This window comes from Carettochelys insculpta, chromosome 25 (genome assembly GCF_033958435.1).
Source record: "Carettochelys insculpta isolate YL-2023 chromosome 25, ASM3395843v1, whole genome shotgun sequence".
Classification (NCBI taxonomy): Eukaryota; Metazoa; Chordata; order Testudines; family Carettochelyidae; genus Carettochelys; species Carettochelys insculpta.
Genome location: NC_134161.1, coordinates 14,402,512 through 14,417,943, shown reverse-complemented (window position 1 = coordinate 14,417,943; position 15,432 = coordinate 14,402,512). Strand labels below are relative to the sequence as shown.

Sequence of the window (15,432 nt, the reverse complement as noted above, 5' to 3'; positions counted from 1 at the left end):
ATTATTGACCCGTCACCTGGGTCATTGATGTGAAGAGGCGTATGAACAAGCTGAATGCCAAACAGCTACTTTGCATTCCTCATAGAAAATTTATCTATTAATAACATTTCTGCACAATGTACTAAGTGCCTGTGCAATTTTAATTTAAATATGTGGCCAAATTCTTTCTTGGTGTAACCATGCTGAGGTCCACTGAGTTTTACCAGGCGTGGATTTGCCCCTGTCAGCTGCTTTACAATCTCTTCCATGCTAAGACCTGATATGCTCATTTCCAGAATTTTTACAGCTGACTTGAAATCCAAACTCATTAGGCAATCAAAACCAAATAACTAGACCTAGGATCATGGCCAGTAAGCAATATCCAACACATGTTTAGTCTCTGCTGTTCTAAAACAAACTTACTGAGCATACAAAAACAGCCTCCTCTAGCAAGGTGTCTTCCTGTAGGACTCAGGGGCTACATCTACACTAGAGAGTTTTTTTGACAAAAATCACAGAGCATCTACACACACAATGCATGCTGTTGACAGAAACTGCCAACAAAAAAGCCATGTCGATGTTCTAGAGGCCCTTTTGTCCACAGGGAGGATCAAAAGATCGATTCACTTTAATGTGTAGACTGAATCTGTTGACAGAAGTTTTGTCCGATGCTTTTAGTGTAGGCATAGCCAGGGAGTAAATGCTAACAATAAAGCATTGCCTTAGGAGTCACTTTATCTGAAGTCAGTTGCTGGCTGCCACAGCCTTTGTGTAATCCTGAGCAAGTCACTTTACTTTTCTATGCCTCAATTTTCCCATCTGTAATATGGCATTAATGACATAAGGGGAGCTAGTAGTATATGTTCCTTACTGCTTATAAAAAGCTCTGAGATCTTCACATGAAGGTTGCATGGACAGGCAAAATGGTATTCATGTGGGTGCTGCCATAGTTCTAGTGGTGCTCAGATGATGTAAAAGTACCTATAGAGAAAGAACCTGTTATTCCAGCTCATGCAGACTTGTTCAATTCCCACCGAGAAGAAAATGTGTGGTGTACCTAAGTCATATCTTAACACCCAAATAAATACAGCCACCTGTAAACAATGGCATTGGAGAAAAGCAGTTGTTGAGCTGCACTAATTGTGAGTGGAGTTTTTAGATATTTTCACAGACAAAAGGGTCTGAGTCTGTAGGTTCAGGTTATATTTATGAAGCATGTTACTGAGATCAGGGCACTGTACGTAGCGAGAGACAGCTTGAACAGACACAAGACAGAGAAAAGAGAGAAAGGAAGTAACATCTGAGGGGAAATTGAGGCACACTGAAAGAATGGGAGTTAGGTGTCTTACCTGCATGGGTACTTTTGAAAAGCACACAAGGTGCCCCAGCTGCAAATTTAGGCCCTAAATCCCTTTCAAAAAGTGGCCTTTAGAGACCAAATCCCTGTCACGGTTTCAAAAGGATCTTCAGTATTTGAGTCTAAATCAGTGAGACTGAGGTGTCTGTGTCTCTTACTTGCTTTTGAACGTATTATCCTAAAAGATGCATTTAAGTTCACGCACAGCTCAAGCTTATGGCAGAGCCAGTAAATGAATTCAGAAATATCTTAAGCATAAGATGCTCCATCTCCTGTGTTCTTTGCAAGTATTTAAATGACAACCCAATCGCTGTGAAAACTTCCATGAATCTCAAAGTAGCACAAATGATTTCTCCAAAACTTCAGTTATATTCCTTTATTGGGGAACGGACAGAAAAGCACAGGAGCTATATTTTGAAACTAATACTTATACCGATGACCACAGGTTGATTTGGGGACAGCCTGGAGCCACAATACAGACAGCATTAGGGAGGTGTTTCCCTGTGACAGAGAGGAGGCAAACATACTGCTCTCTCACAGGGGCTTTTCTTTAGTGTTCCTTTGTTTCCCAGCATGTAAAAATGCCTAAAAACTAAGCAGCTTCTACAAGGTGCTGAGCAGTCTCCGCTCTCTTGGAGTCCTGAAGCAGCACTCGTTGTTTTGCAGAGGGTACCCAACACCTTGTGGGACCAGTTATGTGATTAGGCAGTTCCTTCATGACTTCAAAAAGCGGTCAGCTTGCTGAGGCTACATCTACACTAGGCTGTAAAAGTTGACCACAGAAACACAATTCTAGCTACAGCAGTTGCATAGCTAAAATCGACCTATATGCACTAGGCTAACTTATCTGTCCGTGCTGGGGGAGTTTCTCCCATTGACTTGCCTTACTCCCCACGTCTCAAGCAACACGGGGTCAACTGCGACCCCTGAGGGGGTCGATCTTCTGAAGTAGTGTAGACCTGCCCTGACAGACCCATTGACCTGATCACATTCAGTCTTGTGGGCTGATCTGTTGTCCCAAAGTATCAGGACTTACCAGTAAAAGCAACGAGGGGTCCTGTGGCACCTTACAGACTAACAGAAATGTATGAGCATAAGCTTTCGTGGGCAAAGACCCACTTTGTCAGATGCAGGACACCTGCATCTGATGAAGCGGGTCTTTGCCCACGAAAGCTTATGCTCATACATTTCTGTTAGTCTATAAGGTGCTACAGGACTCCTCGTTGCTTTTGCAGATCCAGACTAACACAGCTACCCCTCTGTTACAGGACTTACCAGTGTATTTGTGGGAGTGTCTGCTTCATCCACTAGAAGGCTGCTCCACCAGGCATCTTAGCTGTCCAAAAGTATGAACCTGAACTCTCAGGCCCATGGTAAATTTCATCTCTCCCCAAACAGTCAAGGACAAAGGGCAGATCTGGATGGATCTGGAAGCTAGCAAGCAAGTTAGTGAGGGAAATGAAGCATGAAAGCCTCTTTCCTCCTGCCCACCACATTCTCCCGCCTCAGCAGGGTCCAAAGGCCAGGGCAGTTACCTGGTTAGTCTGTGCAAGTCAAAGTTCAATAAACACCTTGGAAGGTTTTGAAAAGGGTAGCTTGTTGCTGTTAGGAATGCAAGGTGTTTATTTAAATACAAGTAACTGGGCTAGGTGAAAAGATGCCAGAATAAATTTTGCTGAGGTTTAAAACACCATGCAGTAGGGGGAGGAGGCAGAGTCCAGATCAATTGTAATATCTAGGGATAATTTCCCTGGTAGGTAGATAAGCACCTTGGGGTAGGGCTGTCTATAGTGCGCAGAGCTGTATCAATAATAATTTTCATAGGGTAGCCCTGCATCTGTCTGCAAGTGCAGGATGCCTCACTAGCAGTGTTAGAAGCATAGAAAAGGGCAGGACCTGGGAGCCTATGAACAAGGTCTGAATCTAAGCAGAGATTTCAGACTTTTGCATCCTTGTAGCAGTTGCATGTCTGCCACAATGAGAGGATGCTCTGTGGGACAAAAGCAGAATATCTGGTCAACTTCCTGCCTGGAGACCAGAGAAACCTCAGAGCAGTCTCAGAGGCTACTTGAGGGGTCCATCTCTCTCACTGCCACAGAACTCCTCTGCTTCCTGTTGCATGCATTGGGAATGCTGTGCATGAAGTGGCTGCAGACTTGACCATAATAGTTAAAAAACAGTCAATGTTCACCCGAACTAGAGCCCCGGATCTGAGGGCACTCACATATCTGTATTTCAGGTCCTACCTAAGCGAGCAGACCCTATGGTGAATGAAGAAGCTTTGAAATAGCATTGAAGAAGCCCAAGAGGGTGAAAATTTGAGCCACTGAGAAGCGAAGTAAATTCAAGCATGAGGCTGATTCACAGTTGTTATCCCAATTTTAGCTAATAAAGCTGTTGAAACTAGAGAATACCTGTATTAAATTGAGATAATGATGCAGCCTTTGGCTGACACCTCATTAACTTCAGTGACTAATTCATATTGTTGGAGAGAGGAAGCCTTTGTGAAAGAGTGCTGGTTCCAACCTGTTCAACTGAGCTGTAAGCTTTCACAGTAAACTTCTCCAAGACCCCCCAAAAGTCCTCTGGTGAGACCAATGCCTGATAATTCAAAGATACAAACGAATCAGGAAAAAGAAACATTTAGTGAAATAAAAACATCTCCAGCTAGAAGAAGGCACACTTTCAGTGGCTCTTTGTAGCTCACTGGACAAATTGTCATATCAGTCAGCTCTCTCCCTGATCCAATACATGTCCGTTTCCTTTTCTGTGGAGGTTTACATGCAGAATAACACTATCTGATAAACAGCCAGGTATTACCAGATTATTAGTCGATCAAAGCTGCTGGATAGCATCAACTGCCAAACACACAAGCTTTGCTTTTGGGTTCCTATTTTTAATATTTACATTTCATAAGCATAGGGAATGCTTCTGTCAATGGGGGATTTCTCGCCTCTCAGCTGGCTCTTTGCTGTGCCCTGCCACTCTCATCTCTGTAACAGTGACACTCAGACCTCAGTGGTTCAAGAGACCAAATAGCGATCAACAACGCCCCAAGGAGCCAGAATCATGCATTTGTTTCACTTACCATTTACTATGTATTTGAGAAATACAAGCAGTCCCTTGGCAGCTTAAAGGCTAAGGTGCCACAGGACTGTTGTTAGTGTAGTGACAGATTAACACATCAACCCCTCTGAGACTTAATATGTTGCGAGAGTGTCTGTCTCGTTGTTTAAGAACTAAAGCCACCGAATTCGGTATGCAGCTTCCTCTTATGGTAACTTAAAGCAAGGTGAGGGTTTGGTCATGCCAAGGAGCAGGGATGTGCCTGAAATGGGATTACTTTTCATCAAACCATACAGAAAAGAGACAGAACCTCCAGGCAGGTGAAAGAGGCTGGCTCAGGACACCCCCATCCATGTCCAGGATTGCTCCAACTCTGAGCTTCCATCCCCGAGGCACCTTTTAGGGAGGGTGAGAAGGCTGAAGCTCTCTCTCCCCCTCCCCCCCACGCCAAAATTGTACAGGAATATTGCTAGATGTTCTCCTTCCTAAGGGAGCAAGGGGAAGGTGCACAGTTTGCTGCATTCCTCACTCTGGCTTGGGAGCACCAGGGTCAGATAAATTTGGACCTGTCTCCCAGCTGTGTCCTCCAGAGCTGCAATAGCCATGAAGAGGTGCCTCTCGCCTGGCCGCAAAGTGCTGGGTAGTCCTCTCTCCCCAGGCCAGCCTGCATACTGAACCCCTCATCCCCTGGCCCCGCCCCAGAGCATGTACATTTTCATTTTATTATCCAAAAACTAACTTAAGGATCCAAGCAATACTGGGTAAATCTTCTAGTTTTGTATATATCGTAGCAAGGACTCTCACGCTTCTGGGACCCCCCCAGACCTCTACCCTGTCCACAGACTCAGTGGAGACCACTCCAATTCTAGGTACCTTTGGTTTTGTAATGCATAAAGTCCAATCATCTCCAATATACAGTTGATCACCAAAACCCCTCTGGTTACCCAGCCACAGAGCCTTCTATGCCCTGGCTTTTCCCCCTCCTCTCTGTCTGCCTCTTCCCTTTCCTGTACTCCCAGCAGCCTTATATAACCCCTGCTGCTCCAGGGCTCTCATCTGTCAGCCATCAGACCTGGTTTGCTCAGCCAGCTCCTATAACCCTCTTTGGGCTCTCACAGGCTGCCATGTCAGGCTCTCTGGCCAGTAGCTTTGTTGTTTCCCTCTTGAAAGCCAACTCAGTTATCAAGGCCTTTATCTCATCTGTTTTAGAGGTTACTATAGGACTCATTATCAAAGTATTAAAAGAAAAGAGGTAAATTAGAGCGGTACAGTGAGGTCCATCATGAACTTAATGGAGTTTCCAGCTTCCCTGGCAGCAGAAGATCCCATATGAGGATATTCGTTCTTGAACTTCCCATCTAGCCCAGATCAATTTCCTCCCAAAACAAATACGGTCAAAGCAGGATAGATGTGACACCGACAACTGTTCATGTTCACGACCCCTCAAGAGGTCATGACTCCTCGTCTGAAGGCCCCAGATGCGGTCTCCTCATTCAAAACCCTCCTAACTGAGATCTTTTGTCTCCTGCTCCATGCCCTTTGTCTTGAGTTTTGTTCATAGTGTAGTCTAGTAGAAGAAATGCAGCCATCTTGATGGATCATAGGTGGAAATGTAGCGAGTTCCTGACCACCGTGAGGCTATGATGATCAAGACCAAAGCCTTGAAGCAGCACAGAAAGCAGAGTAGAATTCATTAGAGCAGGGATTCCCAGACTGGTGATTGTGACCTCTCAGGGAGTGGGGGGGTGTAATAAGTTATTTGGTGGGAGGGTCATTAGCTGTCAGCCTTCACCCCAAATCCTGCTTTACCTACCTCCAGCTTTTATAAAAATGCCAGATATTAAATTTGTTTTTTTTTCATTTATAAGGGGCTTGCACTCAGAGGTTGCAGTGCGGAAGGGGTCACCAATGCAAAAGTTCAAGAATCACTGCATTAGAGGATGCAGGGCACAGGTACAAAAGGCTACAGCAATATAATTTGTAAGTGGCACATATACATGGACTGCTGTAGCTAAGTCTTCATCAAGGAGGAAGGGGCAAACCCTCATGGACAGTTGCAGGCTTTGCCCACCACTGTCATGCTCTGATTATCCAGGATTAGTTATGGCTCTGGAAGAATCCTGAAACCCTGCCCTCATTTTCCTAAAGTCTCGGTTAGTCCTGCAAAACATTGCTAGAGCAGGAAATGAAACCTAGACCTCACAAGTCTCAATCCGGTGCTTCATCACAAGGTTTGATTGCTTCATTTATCTCATTTGCACTGCCGTAATTTCTGAGCATTTTTTCAGGTTTCTCCTTATGCTGGGAACAGACTCTCATCAAACAAGCTCTGTCCCTTCTGAAAAAATATTCCTGAAGACTTACCTATTCCTCAAAGAACATGACCATGCTGCACCCTGGAGCTGGTCAGCTGCTCTGAAATACTATAAAATGTTGTTAATCGGCCATTTGGATTTGCCGGGGACTTGGGCATTGTCCCCTAGTGTGGAGGTGGATAATTGATCCAATGCAATATGGAAGGTTCTCTCAAAGCCTAGCAGCAAAATTCTTGGCTATCTAGAGAAAGAAGAGAATTTCAGAAGTCGACTGGAATCCAACACAAGTAAATCCTTAGAATGTGACTGCTGCCACCTGGTATCTCACATTCACTTCCAGCCCCCTTTTATGCTGAGGGAATGGCATAAAGGCAGCTTTGTGGAAATGAACATCAGGCCCTATGTGTTTGTTTTTAAAGAAGAAACTGAACTTTGTCTCTCATTCTTTTATGGTTTTGTGATATTTATGCACAACCAGATACAGTGCGTAATGACCACAAACTAGATGTCACCTGCATTTCACAGGTCATTTTGCATGTGTTCAGGATGAACATTAAAAAGAAAACAGCGCTATTCATTAGCAAGTTAAGTGTCCTGAGAGATTTGATCATTGGGAATAGAAGAGGTTTTATAAAAGAGACTTAGCATAAGCAAGCGGAAAGCTTTCTGAACTGTTTTTTTTTTCTGTAAATCTGTACTATGCAGGATATTTAACATGTCTAGAAATTGGTAACTTGACGATTTTGTCTCTCGGGATTCTGGTGATGATGCAAATTAGGAGCGAGTTAGGAGTTTCACAGGATGCCTATTATGTTTGCTGAGAAGTTCAAGTTGTCACTGGGTTATTTTCTAATTTAGAACTTTCAATAGAAGGGATTGCTTTTTTTCTTTCTTTGATGGAATGTTACAATGCAAAGAAAGATCCTTTTGGTTTCTTTCCACCTGCCAGTAAGAACTCTTTGAACTCTTATGTTTCTTTCATCAAACGATCTCTATGAGTGTTACAAATATTTAATTAAGAGGTCTCCTTAAATAGGATTTTTAAATTAAATTACTAGCTTCTGATAAAGCACTCTCTGAACAGGACGTCCTGTTTTCTAAATTCATTTTGAACAAGTATACACATTTTTCTGCTTTCCTGCTAATATTTATAAGGATTCTCTCAGCTGTGAAAAGTAACTGAATCTATCCACGGAACAAAGAAACCAGCTGTGCATAAAGTGCTATCAGAGGCACCAAACAGAAAAAGTGGAGAATTAAGGGATTTTCTGCAATTTCTTTCTGTTTTAGTAATTCATCTATATTTAATACCCTGTCATTTTAGCACCTGAGCACCCAGTGTCTGTTTATCTTCACAGCACCCTGTGAGGGAAGGCAGTGTTCTTATCCACATTGTACAGATAGGTAACTGAGACATTGAACACCTAAGTGACTTCTCTAAAATCTCATTGCAAGTCTGTGGCAGAGCATGAAATTGTAGCCAGTTGTCCCAAATCTCAGCCTAGTTCCTTTACTAGTAAATTATCCTGCCTCTCTAATGTTAGTAATTTTAGACATCTATGTGTCACTAAAAGAGGTACCAAATGTTTGTGTTGGTAGCAGCTTAAGTTCTTTATTACGCCCCATCTTTTATACCTACTTCGCAGATATGTAAACTGAGGCAGGGGGCACTTTCATGACTTGCCAAAGCTCAGTGTAAGACGGTGAGCAAATCAAGCCTAAAATCCAGATGTTCTGATGTCAGGTCTCCTCTTTCAATCATTAGGCTGTACTTTGACCTTGAGGAGGTGGGGAAACAGAAGGAGCAAAAGGGGCCACCCACAAGTTGCAGTGTGGGTGCATATGGAACTGCAGTATGGCTTATCATACCTATATACATGCCTGGAAATGGTAAAACAAACCCCTATGGGACTGAGGTGAGTAAAGATTCATCTCCATCAACATTCAAGAGGGCAGCCTGTAATCCCACCCTTACCTTGTTTGCTGAGCAGTTTGCTGAGCAGATGAGCAAGAAGCTGCCCTGCTTCTTACGCAGTGGGTAACTCACAGTATTCCTGAAACTGTAGGTTTCTTCAGTGCTTTGGTCCTAGAGGTCCTGTATCAGATGGAAGAAAGCCCAAGGTCTCATTTTGTATTTATGTGTTCCTGTGTTAGCTCAAACTGGTTACCAGCTCATCTGTATGCAATGGCACATTAAGACATTCCTTACATTATAAACTCAGCTAGAAAGGTATGGCAGTGCTGGCTAGATGATTTTGATACAGCAGAGGTGTTGACTGACAAAGGGAACCTGTACAGAAGGACTTCTGTGTGCTGAAAGAGGTTTCAAGCCTGCCTCCCCAACACCCTAAGGGGAATCAAGTGACCCATGTTCCTTATGGGCTAAACAAGCTAAGGAATCCAGGGACTGCCTGATACTGGCCTCTCTTCTGGACAGCACAGCTCACACCTACACAGTTCATATCTTGGGAGCCTGGGAGCGTAGAATCATAGAGTACTAGAACTGGAAGGGACCTCGAGAGGTCCATCCCAGCTCTCCCTTGTCTGACTCCTAGCGAGAGCTTGAGAGGAGATGCTATCTCCAGCACATCCTTCACAGGTTTTACATGGAGCCCAGTGCATGTTAGTAGAGGACTCTGGGGTCTTGATTATTGCTGGGTGGTTGGCATCATTGTCATGTGGTGCAGACGTGATTGCTGGAGTTCATGGTAATGTTCATCTCTAGAGTTTCTCACTGCTTTTGTTTAAGGCACTCCCAATCACCTTGGTCCTGACGCGGGCAAAGGGAACTGAAACGTCCTGGAGCCCATTCAGAGGAGTGGACAGCTCATGAAGCCTTGTAGATGCACTTGCAATTTCTGGTTATACACAAATTGGACCTCCGAAAACAGGCTCCTCATCTGCCCATCCAGGCTATAGACCACCATTGGTCTGTGGAACTCAGTTCTTTAAGCAAACTGAATGGAACAGATCATGCGTCACCTCTGCTCCCACAAGGGCTGAACAGTCGTGTTGGAGAAGACATTTCCCCTCCTGTCCTGACCCTTGGATGAAGCAGGAGAGCACCATTCAGGGATGGTGGCTAATTCCCAGTAGCTGATGTACAACAGCATAATGGAGCAAGCGATCATGAAGGGCTGGCTCCTACTCCAGTCAAAGCCGTTAGCTTTACCACTTATGTCAGTGCATGAAAGAGCTGCCCTACAACATGTTGAGGAGGGAAAAACACCATTATAAAGTCTTAAACAATCTTATTACTCATCCCATTATCTTAGGCTGTGCGCAAAGCGTGTAAGGTATCTGGAGTTACCTTATTTCAAACTCAGTGCCATTTTTCAAAACAATGGCTATTTTGAGGTTTCTGCTACCCCTCTCATGATGAAGGGTAGGGGGAAAGAGAATATGATGCACAAAATAGTGCTGTTTAGTGGTGTTTAGCCCTTCTTTCAAAGCACCGACAATCAATATGGTTGTCCTGGCTGCCCATATGGAAGTTCTCAATGGATCAGATTCAGGGGGGATGTCATTGTCCTTGATTTTCAGGGAGATACAGTAAGCTAAAGAAAGGTGAGAGGCTCCTTTTGAAATTCGGACTCCACTGAAGTGAACAGGAGCTTGTCACCGACTTCAGTGGGCCCTGCTTTCTCATGCGATCTGCAGGGGAGCTGAAAAGAACCTTGTCAGTGTCTTGCCAAGGCTTCTGCCCAGCTCCCAGTGAAGCCAATGGAAACCTCACTTGGCTTGCCACAGCTGGATGGAGTCCAGGGCTGCAGGTTAAGCATGGAAGAGGGCAGCAGCTCTTGAGCTCTGCAAAGTGCAATCTAGTTGTGTTTGGTTGGTAGGAAAGTAACACTGAAGGCTGCACTGTCAGCCTGCAAATAGGGGTGCTACTGAATGGCCAGGAATTCCACCTGTCCTGTTCTGTAACTTGCTCCTCAGCCCACCACTGTAAGTTTTCCTGGGAAGCAGCTGTCATTGATGATATGTTGGTACAGCACAGTGGGGTCTGACCTGCTTGTGGCATTTGGGCAGGATGTTAATATAAATGTTAAATCACAATAGTGCCAAGAATAAATAATTCATTTAAAAATAGACTTTGAGTGGTAGCTTAGCCATAGATTCCCAGGGCAGTGAGATTCATTGAAAATTAGTCCTGTTAATTAGTATTTATGATTAGTTATGCTTTAAAGACATCATGTTCTTGTGTGACATTATTGGCATCGGATAAAGCCTTGATTTGAAATAGCCCATGATTTTCCTAGCTGAGAGTTGCAGATATTTCTGATACATGATGTATGTAGCAATTGGCAAAAATCGTGGGAAGTGGGCTGCATGGCATCTTTTATATCGGCTGATTTCTGAAGGTCACAGGCATTCAAAATGACCACTCATAGAAAGACTGTGTTACAGCTGACTGAGCATGGGGAAAGGACCATTAAGGGAGGTGGCAAGAACAGGTTGGAAGGCAAATATGATCATGTTTAGGGGGAAAATATCAGGCAGAGAGAAAAACCAGCTGTTATACAACAACCATTCATCAGTGCTGGAGGAAAGGTGGAAGCCTTTGTTTGGCTTTGCAGGCATTCAATTCTGTAAATATGGTGCAAACAGAGCAGGTAATGAACAGAATTGTCAAAGAGAGAAGTCCCTTCCTGCACAAAGTAAAATATACTGCCTGAGGAGTTTTCACAGTCTGCATCAGATTTCTGTGAAAGTTCCAATTCACATACTCATAGGTGTTTGCCACAGTGGGGAAGGAATTGTCACCTCAAAAAGAGAGACATACTCAGTTAGGCAGCAAAATCTTGGGGACAGTATTTATCAGAATATACTTTTCTAGAGCAGCAGTCCATGCTGTTGTAGAATGGGGTAAATCCAATGAAAGATCTGATACTGTGCCTTTGTTTCTACATACATCCCAAGTCTGCTCCATGCACAGAACAATGAAAAATATCCACATGTGATATATAAGGAAATAAGGATGGAGGTGGACTAAGTCAAGCAGATAATTGCAGCACTAAAAATTGTGCAATATGGCCATGGTGGGTGCTTTATATAGAACTGGATGCATGGGCGGGGGGCAAATAGAAATTTAGCTGAAAATGTATTTAGGGAGCTCCAAAACTGTGCCTGAATTTGGATCAAATTTGACAAATAGATTTAAAGCCAATCAAGAAGTCTCAATGTTTTATTTTGTTGTTTCATTTCAAATGAATGTTTTTGTTTTTGAATTTGGCTAATTTGAACACACACATCCCCCAAAGGGTGATGAACCCCCTAAATATTCCCAAACCAAAATGAAACACTCAAAAAAAGTGTTGTGACTCAGTTGAAACATTTTGGTTAACTTAGAAACATATTGGGAAAAACTCCAAACTTGTTGTTTTAGGTTGACCCAAAACATTTTGATTGATTCAATCTACTTTCTGCAAGTCAACAAAAATAACTAGAAATAAATGGTCTGGATCAAAATGGATTTTATTCCAGATTTTTTAACTCAGCTGCCTAATTCAAAATTAGTTGGTCACTCAGCACTAACCCTATAAATCATTATATAAACTGAAAGAATTTGAGCTATCCAGACCCAAACCACAGAACTCTAGCATTGGAGCAAAACTGAGTTACTCCCTTAGCAGGCAGTAACAGTGAGAGGCTTTTATCCTCCATGTGCCATTAAAGGCAGATGCAAAGCATAACTATACAACAGTGTTACACAAGCAATACGCTATTGGCACCTCAGCCTCATAGAAAATGCATGACTAATTTCATCCTGTGCAGATAGGCAATGGAAACAAGTGGTAGAGAAGCCTAATTTCCCTCAGAGAATTGGCAATGTGGAGGTGGTAGAAGCAAGAAGGCTGGAACCCGTAGGATGTTTTGTCTTTATTGCCTGTACCAGACAATGACTGTGATTTTAATTTTATAAATTCATATTGGGGGATTTCTGGAGAGATGCGTCATTGCCTTCAGGATTACTCCATATGAGGGCGAGGGAGAACATTTCCCCTGTTATTGGCTGGCCTCTCACTGCAGACTGCACAGAGGGGAATCATTCCCGGCGCAGCTATGACATGTCTGTGTGTGGGAGGAGAGGCTTTCAAGCTGCTGTCTTCCTCCACCGCGACTGTGACTTGGTCAGCTGGCACTGCAGATGCAAATATGCCAAGAACAAGATGTATAGCTGTGCCAGGAGGTGGGGACCAGAGACCTGGATCCTTGCCAGGGCAGATGGCAACAAGGACACAGCGAGCTTTTCTGCACAGCTCTATCTGAATTCACAGTCTCCCTACATTGCATCACCAGCCCCTCTGAGAGGTCCAGAGAGGCATGGGCCTCTTCTAAATTTTGAGGCCCCCAGCCATCATAAAAATAAACAATGGCAACAAGCGAAAACAAAATAAGGCACTAAAAAAAAGGGGGGGGAGATATAACTTGATTTTGATTGACCAAAGGCTTTCTACCCTTTTTCAGCACAAATGCACTAATTATTGAGGAAAAACTTTATCAAATGCCAAAAAATTAACAATTGTCTAAATCCGAGGCTCTTCTTTCAGTTTGAGGCAAACGTCAAACAGCCCTCTTGGCCACCCCTCTGATTGTCTCTGTGCGTCCTTTGACACTTTGTAGTCCAGGCTTTAGCAGAATCTCTACATTTTACTTGGAGGTTGGGAAGACTTCTTATTGAAATACTACATAATCCCACAGCAATGATCAGGGGCTATTATAGGCCTAGTGACTTGACTACTGGCTTAGGAGTCAGGAAACCTAAGATGTATTCCCACCTCTGCTGCTGATTTGCTGTGTGACCTTGGGAAAATAATGTCAGCCCTCTGTGCCTATTTGCCACAGACCCCGTTTGTTTGTAAAGAGCAACATGGGTATACTAATATTAATAATACAGAATACATAGCATTATTCTCGTTTTAACAAAGGCAAATTGTGTTGAAGACTGAAGATGTTGAATATTTCCCTCCATCACTAACGATATGAGTGTATTTATCCTTCCAGTGGATATATTTTTGGATGCAGTTCTTCCCATAAAGCAAGTGTCTGTATTACATTTATCTTTGGAATAGACGACCGTCTCCAAGGGTCAGATCAGAATATGTGAATCAACTAGGGCTCCAGCTCTTGGAGTCATGTGATGAGCAGCATCTCAGTAGTGAGTCTCTCATGCATGCAGGTGCAAAGAAATCTTGAAAATAAGGTCCAATGCAAGGATATTTGCCAGAGTGTGAAGGCAGCCTGAACTTTTAGCTGTTAGAGATGGGAGCTACACCGGGCAGCTCAGTGGGGTACCACCTACAAGTCTTGCAGTTCTGGTGGACCCTAGTAATCACCACCCTAGCCAGGGACTCTGTGGGGCAAAGGGAAGAGCTTACAAGGCCCGGCCTGTGCAGCCAAGTAGATACACTCCCACTTTTAAGGTTAACACTGGGATTTTCTCTGCTGTCTTGTCTGTCTCTCTAGCATGGAGAAGAGACCCCTGCAGCTGGTCCTAGAGGAAAAAAAAAGAAATTCACATACTTCTTTGGGAGGGGAGTGGACATCCAGGCCACTTCAGGTGTGGGGCAAAGACACAGCACAGCGGTAGAGTCATGGAGCTCCAAGCTGCATTGTGTCAAGCATCTCAGCCAAGAGTAGCTTCTCCGTGGCCAACATGGCAGGAGCTGTTCCAGGCTTGTGTCTGCTGAAGGTCTCTGGTCTGGCTAATGCAGCTCTAAAGACTTAGGTTCACACACTCAAACCAAACCTCTGCCTAGACTGGACTTAACACCAAGAGCAGAATCAGAGTCCTGGCTGTGGTGGGAGAGACAGATGTACCTTGTTTCATTTTCATTGTGACTGCTATAAAAGGTAAGGGGGGAGGAACCCAACCAAGATGAGAGATTGGAGGGGATAAAGCCCTGATCTGTCTCCCACAAGGCACTGTGACACCGTAGGCAGTTGCAGTTTAATGTTCAACTGACTCCAAACAGTCAGCTCAAAAAGCCAAAACGTTTTGATTTAGGTCAGGCCAGCCCTAAATGAAGTATTCCCTTTCATTGTTCTTGAGGAAAAAATTGAAACATTTCATCATCAAAAAATTCCCATAAAATGGATGAGTCTGAGACCCAGCAACCAATCATGCTGTGTCCCCCTTCGTGAAATTTCATTCCACTCAGGGAGATCTGCTCCCCTCGATGCTCCTGACTTTGAGTACACCCTGCTTGGTCTATAATTCAGTTCACTGTAACAGTGATTCTCAATCAGGGTATGCAGAGGTCTTCCAGGGTTCACATAACTAATGTAGGTGAACAGGGTACATAAAAAGAGCTACTGAAGTCAGTGCAAACTAGGGATGTAAAACCCTGTTTAATTGGTTAACCAGTTAAATGGTAGGTTTAACCAGTTGACCAATTGAAGGAGGGGGCAGATGGGGACTCACCCTTGGCATGCCATGGACAAGGATGCTCCAGCCTGGCCGGAGCAGCCTGTCTAGCTGCCCTGGTTACCGTGGATGGAGACTCTAGCCAGGCTGGAGTGCCCCTGCCTGCAATGGCCCCACAGGGATAAAGCATCCCCTGCCTTTGGTGAGCAGGGAGACTGCAGCAGCCTCTACTGGCTAAACATTAACATCTCTAGTACAAACCAGGTGTCATATAGACAATGACACTTCTTTATATTGCTCTATATATTATATGCTGAAATATAAGTACAATATTTATATTTCAA

General features: G+C 43.9%; 1 protein-coding gene across 7 annotated transcripts in view; it reads right to left on the bottom strand.

Moving 5' to 3' along the window:
* Nucleotides 1–8,807, bottom strand: part of KCNJ1 (potassium inwardly rectifying channel subfamily J member 1) — a 47,685-nt gene extending 38,878 nt beyond the window's left edge. For 2 of the 7 annotated variants that reach the window (XR_012642554.1, XM_074977147.1), the window contains exon 1: nucleotides 8,693–8,798. The gene's annotated coding sequence lies outside the window, so the exon portion shown is untranslated. Of the gene's footprint in view, nucleotides 1–2,611; nucleotides 2,845–3,750; nucleotides 3,938–8,692 lie in introns of those variants that run through there. The other 5 variants (XM_074977145.1, XR_012642553.1, XM_074977144.1 and 2 more) reach the window with 5 other exon arrangements.
* Between the last annotated feature and the right edge of the window lie 6,625 nt (nucleotides 8,808–15,432).